The sequence below is a fragment of the Dipodomys spectabilis genome, unplaced genomic scaffold (genome assembly GCF_019054845.1).
Source record: "Dipodomys spectabilis isolate Male_0828 unplaced genomic scaffold, ASM1905484v1 ptg000386l, whole genome shotgun sequence".
Classification (NCBI taxonomy): Eukaryota; Metazoa; Chordata; class Mammalia; order Rodentia; family Heteromyidae; genus Dipodomys; species Dipodomys spectabilis.
In genome coordinates this window covers 2,044,542-2,052,801 of record NW_024871063.1, presented here as the reverse complement: position 1 = coordinate 2,052,801, position 8,260 = coordinate 2,044,542, and the positions used below count along the sequence as shown (strand labels likewise).

Here is an 8,260-nt window from a genome sequence, read left to right as displayed (position 1 = left end):
TACTTTGTTCTTACCAAAGCCTGTATGACTCATTTCACTTGGTTTCTTTCAGTCTCATGTAGTTCAGATTTCAAATTGAAGAATAAATGGAAGGAAGCAAACAAAAAATATAGTTCCCCTCATCTGATGATGAGGAAAGTGTTCATCCTTCTAAGGACCTATGATAGAATATCAAAAAGACAATTTATTCTTCTAGGTCTTCCTTATCTTTGCGATGTAACGTAAATGATGTAAAACACAACATACTGCTTAGATACTTTGATGTTTTATCAGTTTTGCACATTTTCATATGGATTTCACCTCAGTCTACAACCTTCATTCATCGTTCTGTCTCTGATATTTTTGCACTATCACGACATAAGATAACTAGTTTGATTTACAGCATAAGAAGTTATCCACCTGGCTTCCTTGGAAGCAGAGCATGGTCAATAGATATTACTTCTGGTTGCTCACACTACATGTAATGGTTTCTGTACTACTTATCACATTCTATTTAGTATTTAAAAAAGAATGCTGGCTAAACTCAAAGCTCATTCATAGGTTTATGTTAAGTTTTTCACAAGTTTTATTCTCTTAATTCTTAAGATAACATTTGCTATAATGCTAATGTTATTACCATTGTAGCGTTGGGAAAAATTGTAGTTAAAGACAGTAAGTGCATGGCCCAAAGACACACACAGTGAGGAAGGAAATGAATCAGTTTCCAAAAGTCTTTCAGCAATACCAAGAAGGTGGGTAAAATCTCTCCATTCTCTTACACTCTCAATTCAATATTCATATTGTCCAGGAAATAACAGCCTAGCAAATATTGCCCATAGTGATCGTTTTTGTCACATTTTGTCTTCAATACAGACTATGTTGGTGACATTGGGTTATCATGCACAGAGCTGAGCTTACAAATTGAGGTCTGAAGACAGCCAAATTTCTTCTGTCCCACAGTTCCAGTTTCTTTTTTAAAAAGTACTAAAACTTTTAAATATCATCAATTACTATCTTTTAATCTCCAAATGAATTAAATTGGCATATAATCACTCCAAAAGTCTTTCAAATTAGATGATAAAACAGGCCTCCATGAAATAAATTTTCTTTTACTTTTAAAATTATTCTAAAAGCCTTGTGCTGGCTGGTCACACCTATAATCCTATCTACTCTGAATATTTGCTCAGGAGACTGAGATATGTGGATAACATTTGGGAACCAATCAGCGCCAAAAAAAAAAAAAAAAAAAAACCTTCATGAAATTATTTTTCAAAATGTTTAATGAAGTAGCAAAGAGCCAGGAATTGAGGTGTAGCTTATATAGTAGCTCACCAATCTAGACAGGAAAGGCCTAACAAGACCTTGAAGCCCCGATTTTAAACTCTGAGCACACCAATATACATGCATGGCGTGTGTTCGCATGCACGTGTGTGTTCGCTTGCGTGCTGCCGCACACACACACACACACACACACACACACACACACACACACATTTATTCAAATTACCTTCATATCAGTGTTCTGCATTAATTTCTTTGTTAACGATATTATATGGGCAAAATAGAGGAAATAAACTCTTCCATCTCAGAACATTTTGTATGTTTTTTTTGTAATAATACTGTGCAGAGGGGTCACATTTACAAGTACAAGGAAACTCGAACGTTTCCTAACAAGCATTGTTACCTTCTCCTTTATATTTCCCCTATCATCCCTTCCCTCCCACCTCCACAAGTACACTCCCCTTACCCTTCCTTCCTCTGCCTAAATTGTAAAGTTCATTTTTCAACATAGTGTCTTGTGCATCTCATTGTTACAATAGGTCAACCTGTATCCCTATTTGAGCATTTTTTCCCTTCCCCTCCCCAAATTAGAGAAGCATACATACAAGATGTAAGTGCACCAACTTCAAATACAGAGAAAACAGGGGTTATAGCATTGGGAGAAACATACAGAGAAACCAAAAAAAAAAAAAAATGACATCGCACATTATAAGTACATTAGAAACAATAGCAAGAAACAAAAAACCACTAGTGTCCCTATCTTGGGGTTCAATTTCTTTAACATCATCTGATCTGGTTATATTCACATATCTTTTGAAATTTTCTGCTTATCCCAGACATAAATTCGTTATTGAAAATAAGGGAAATCATGAGACCTATGTTTCTTTGGACTTGGCTTACTTCACTCAATATTTTTTTTTCCATTTCCTAACAAATTGGGAGATGTCATTCTTTCTGATGGAGGCATAGAATTCCAATGTGTATATATACCACATTTTCTTGATCCATTCATCTAATGGGTGCATCTGGTTTGGTTCCATATCTTAGCTATCATAAATAATGTTTCAATAACTATCATTGTGTTGGTAGTTTTAGTATGGTCTTGTTTATGATCATTTGAGTAAATCCCCAAAAGTGGGATTACTGTGTCATAGGGGAGGTTTATGTGGATTCTTCTGAGGAACCTCCATACTGCTTTCCAAAGTAGTTGAACAAGTTTACACTCCCACCAAGAAGGCAGTATGGTTCCTTTGTTGCCACATACCTTTCAGCAGCTGTTGTTGTAAAAATATGGAACGCTCCAAGAATTTGCATGTCATCCTTGTGCAGGGTGCATGCTAATCTTCTCTGTATCATTCCAATGTTAGTGTATGTTATGCTAAATTGAGCACAGTACATTTATTATATAGAAAGTATAATTTTTATTGATTTTATTAAACTAGACAATTCAACAAAAAGTAAGTTCAAAAGAATAGTTGTGAAATTTTAGAATCATGTATTTCTTACATAAGCACACATTTAAGAATAAAATCAATATAGACATGCCAAAAACAAAATAATTCCTGATATTTGTAGTTTAAGAGATGTGTAGGAGGAAGAATTCAATTATTCTATACAAGGCACCTGTCAAAATGAACATTGCAGCAACTCTTAAGTTTTAATGTTTTAAATATGCTTAATTTTGGGATTTTGCTTATATATGCCAAAAATAGGACTGTTTGGCAGGTCTAAAACTTTTCTGTAAAGTATTTAAGATTTTTGGTAGCAGACATTAAGTACTAACTATGTACATTTCAGAGTTTATGAAAACTTTATTAATGAGAATTTGCAAAGTCTTTGTGTAAAGAAGCAGAGTGAAGAGTTAAGATTTTAACTACACAGTTTCTGTTAAAACTTTAGGAATTCCTTACTTTATTTATTAGCAAGGAATAAATGATGATATAAGCTATGATGTACACATGTATGTTTCTATTCACACACATACATATACACGTGTATACATGCAGACATGGAGAAAGACACATAATTTCAGCCAACACAATTTTCACCAGTTATTGAATATGACTTAAACGGAATACTTGGAACAATATATATTGAAGATGTATTTGTCCCTAAGAGTTCATTTACCATTCCTCTTATCTCTTAAAACAGGTAGTTTTAGAGAGATTTGACTTACAAAATGCAGTACAAGTGATAGCAAGTCACTTGGAAACCTCAGTAAGTATAATTCATATGGTGTCTCCCTGCTCCTCAAGTAATGCTTACTCTTGTAGACACTCTCAACAACCAAAGTAGCAGGAGAATACCCTGGTAAAGAGTAAAGTAATAAGGGTTTAAATGGCATCCTTACTTGAGCTCTTTTTCCAAAAACCAGCATGAATTCCTAGGCAGATGAGTGAGTCCTCAGAAAACTGGACTCTACATATACATTTAACTAACCCATATGAAAATTCCTATGTGAGAAATACTGACTGAGGTCTTGCTGATTTCCTGGCCAAGAAAACAAGAAAAAAAAAGCAAGTATTTTTAATGTTTTAAAGTTTGAGAATAATATGTAACCTCTCAATAAATGTGTAGAACACAATTATACCAACTGACAAAAAAAATGATGGCATTTATGTGCTCTTGGACTTGCCCAGTGATTTTAGATGTGTCTACACAGGTAGAATCAGCATAAATCAAGCCAGCATTTCTTCATTTAAGATATAAGGATACTGGTTGACCTATGTAACAATGAAATATACAAGACACTCTACCAGAGGATGGGTGAAGGGGGGAGGTGGAGAGGTTTGAAGGGAAGGGATGGTAAGGGAAAAACAAAGGAGGGGGTTGCAATGCTCAATAAGAAATGTACTCATTACCTTACTTACGTAACTGTAACCCGTCTGTACAGTATTTATAATAAAAATATATGTTAAAAAGATACAAGGAAAACTTCTCTGCTTATATGAAGATGTATTTGTCACTCAATATAAGTAAGGTATTGGTTTTAGAACCACAGGCTTATTACTTTGGATACTCAAAAACTCTACATGAACACAGTATATTATTTACATTAGAATCTGCCCACAAGCTAGTGCAGTATAATTGCTATGAGAATTTTTACTACATTCTATATGTGTAATGAAAACTAAAAGTATACGCACTATAAACAGATACAAATTATTTCAGATAAATTTTGTATGCAGTTTGTGTATGGAATTTGGAGAGCAATTTTGAAAAGCACAAATTTCATCAAAAAGACCAGTCTGCAAATTGTAATGAGGAGCTAATACAGCATCATTGAAATAGTACGGAACTCCAAGGAGAAGTATTTGAATTGAGACAATATCAGAAAATGTAACAACCCAAGGACTTTTTAGAAATGCAGCTGCTAGATTTCTCATGTAGAGCTTTCATAACATTTTGTGAAGCACATATCAGAACCTCACTGAAGTGTAGATGGTTTTCCCTCAACTTTCTCTCATGATCAGTCACTATCAATCAACATATAGCTAATCTTGAATAATTCTCTAATAAAATGTTGATGGAGGGGCTGGAAGGTTGGCTCAGTGGTAGAGTGCTTGCCTTGCATGCATCAGGCCCTGGGCTCGATTCCTCGGGACCACATAAGCAGAAAAGAGCCAGAAGCTGCACGGTGGCTCAAGTGGCAGAGCACTAGCCTTGAGCTAAAAAGGTGAGGGACAGTGCCAGGGCCCAGAATTCAGCCTGCATGACCGACAAAAAAAAAAAAATAAAACAAGTGACCAGGTACTAATACCTTGGTAGTCAAAATGTTGATGGAGTGTTTATATGCAGAAAACCTCGGAAGGCTAACTTTTCCAATTAGGACAGTCTGTATTCTATGATCCAGCTGAGAGAAAACTAGGTAAACATCCATTTAGAAGCTTATGAATAATTCTTATTCTGCCCATATCACTTATCTATCCATACCTCTTCCCGAGTGAAAGGATTTGAAAAGAATTTGTCATTTAAAATTTAAATTTAGGGTTCCGGGAAGATAGCTGAGGAGAAGCTGGAAGCTAAACAAGCTATCACATAGAAAGCAGTTTCAGTGCTCCAGTGAAGAGTCCTAAGCCAGAGAATCACACCAAGTGTGCAACCACAGTACAGAGTGTTAGGCCAGAGAGGAAAAATCCAGGCAAGGAGACAAATCTGAGCACTTGCCAACAGCCATGTTTGCGAATGTGGCAGGGGCAGTAGTGGCCGGAGCCACCATACCTGCAACACAGAGAGTCTAGGACAAAGGCACCAGACACAGTAAGCAAGAGGATTCTACTCAACACCAGCAAGAACTGACAAGGAGCAGACATCTTCATCTTTCAGACCACAGGCCCAGAGATGAACCAGGAACCAGACTCCTGTGTGAGTAGGAGCCTGACTTCCTCACTCGTTCTCAGGGAACAGAGATGGGAAGGCTACCCCTCCCTGCCCACTACCGGAGATCTCCCTCTGTGATACTGGCAAAGGCCTGGCTGTGCAGCTAGCTCCAACTCAGTCCTTGGATGAAAACAAAAAGTCATTTAGCAGTTCACAGGAATCTAACCTGAACTTCCAGGCTCAGCTCCACCCAGGGAAAATTCACCCAGCCCAGGCCTGCAACAGCCCCAGGAGCGGCTTTCTTCACTGGATAAACAGAGCCACAGACTGCCCCTCCCTACAACAGTCTAGACAATCAATTGAAATTCAGTAACAGTAAACCCTGAGAATGGCTCCTGGCTGGGCTCTGTGACTACCTCAGAAGCTAGCCCCTCAGAGCAAAGCTACTGTTCGATGAAAGGCCTCAACACTACCCAGAACCTTGCCCCATCACAGCATCTCCAAAGTAGAAGAAACAGCCATCACTCTCTTTTGGGATACTCAAAGCAGATATCCCTCCCATTGAACTAGCCTGGAAGGAGGATGACAATATCCTGGGTAAAGCAAAGCATTTTTCTGCCTACTCAAACAACCTGATTTAAGAAAACAATAAAGTTACAGGAAAATAAAACACCACAAGCAGACCAGAGACTCCAAAAAGAGACTGGATATGGACACAAGGGAAATACAGGATCTTCCCATCTCACCCAAAAAAAGCAAAGAACTCTTTTGGTACCTTTAATTAATTTTTTTTAATTGTTAAAAAATTTTACAAAGGGGTTACAATTACATGGGCAAGATAATGAGTACATTTCTTATCAAGCATTGTAGCCACCTCCTTTGTTTCCCCTTCCGATCCCTTCCAAGCCTCCCCCTGCCCCGTCACCAAATCCTGCCCCGACCCCCCCACCAAAGTTGTAAAGTTCGTTTTCGACATGACAACTTGTACTTCTCATTCTTGCAACAGGTCCACCTGTATCCTTATATAAATGACTTGTTTTCCCCTTCCCCTTCACAAATTATACCGACATCAAATACATTGAAAGCAGGGGTTATAATGTGGGGGAGGGACATACAAAGCAACAAAGAAATAATCTTATAAATGAAATAGACACAAATGCATGAAAGAAAAAAAAACATTTAAATACATATCTTAGGGTTCATTTTCCTAACATCACTTATCTGACCTTTTCTGCTTGACTGATACATATACTAACTATTGCAAATAAGGGAAACCATGGGATCTATGTTTCTTTGGGCTAGGCTTACTTCACTTAATATAATTTTTTCCAAGTCTTTAAATTTCCTAAAAAATGGGGCCAATGTCATTCTTTCAAATGGAGGCATAGAATTCCAGTGTGTATATATACCACATTTTCTTGATCCATTCATCTACTGAGGGGCATCTGGGTTGGTTCCATATCTTAGCTATAGTAAATAATGCTGCAATAAACAAAGTTGTGCTGGTAGGTTTAGTGTGGTCTTGTTTGTAAACATTTGGGTAAATGCCCAAAAGTGGGATTGCTGGATCATAGGGGAGCTCTATGTGAAGTCTTTTTTGAAACCTCCATACTACTTTCCAAAGTGGTTGAACAAGTTTACAGTCCCACCAACAATGAATTAAGGTTCCCTTCTGTCTACATCCCCTCCAGCATCTGTTGTTTTTAGAGTTCTTGATTTTTGCCATTCTAACTGGTGTGAGGTGGTATCTTAGTGTTGTTTTGATTTGCATTTCTTTTATGGCTAGGGAGGTTGAGCGTTTCTTCGTGTGTCTATTGGCCATCCTTCTTTCTTCTTCAGAGAAGTTTCTCTTTAAGCCTTTCGCCCACTTATTTATTGGGCAGTTGTTTCTTTGAGGATTTGCTGTTGGGGGGGATTTAATTTTTTGAGTTCCAAGTATATTTTAGATATGAGTCCCTTATCTGTTGTATGGCTAGGGAAGATCTTCTCCCAATCCGTGGGATTTCTATTGATCTTGCTAGCTATGTCCTTTGCCAGGCAGAAGCTCTGCAATTGCATGCAATCCAGTTTGTCCAACCTTTTTTTTATTTTTTTGTTTTTCTGGGTCTCTAGTAAGAAAATTTTTAATATTTAACTTTAAAAATTGTTTTCTATTAACTTTTTCTCTTCCTCTTCTAATTTTTATTTTAGGGGTATATGTATGTGTGTGCTTTTTTTCATTTTTGTTTAACTCTACTGACCTTTTGACCCTTTTCTCCTTTCTTTCTCATTCTTTTCACTTTTTCTTCTCATTCATTCTTCTTTGCATGATTTAATTGCTGTTCTCCTCATTCTCAGATATACCTGTAGTCGATTATTAGACGTTATCCCCCCTTGTACAACTTAATCCAGAAGTTTATTACTGAATTCAAAACCTCTTAGAATTAAATTCCTTAATAGCCATACTACCTCTATATACCTATATAAAATTTTACACATTCTTATTTTTTAACTTTTCACGTCTCCTTTCTATCCCTCCCCTTCTCTTATCCTATTCCCGTCCTTCTCTGAATATTGCGTTTTTAATTTGCATCATTCTTCAGTGTTTCACTTTTTAATTTTTAATTTTTGTTTCACTATTTTTGCTTGTCTCTTTTTCTCTTTCTTTTTTTCCCAGTCTCTACTATCATTCTATTGAACC

At 36.8% G+C, this 8,260-nt stretch overlaps 1 non-coding gene across 1 annotated transcript; it reads right to left on the bottom strand.

Moving 5' to 3' along the window:
• Positions 1-2,544: 2,544 nt before the first annotated feature.
• LOC122096688 lies at positions 2,545-2,651 on the bottom strand. Its single transcript, XR_006145366.1, has one exon. It is a non-coding gene; the product is annotated as a U6 spliceosomal RNA (small nuclear RNA).
• Between the last annotated feature and the right edge of the window lie 5,609 nt (positions 2,652-8,260).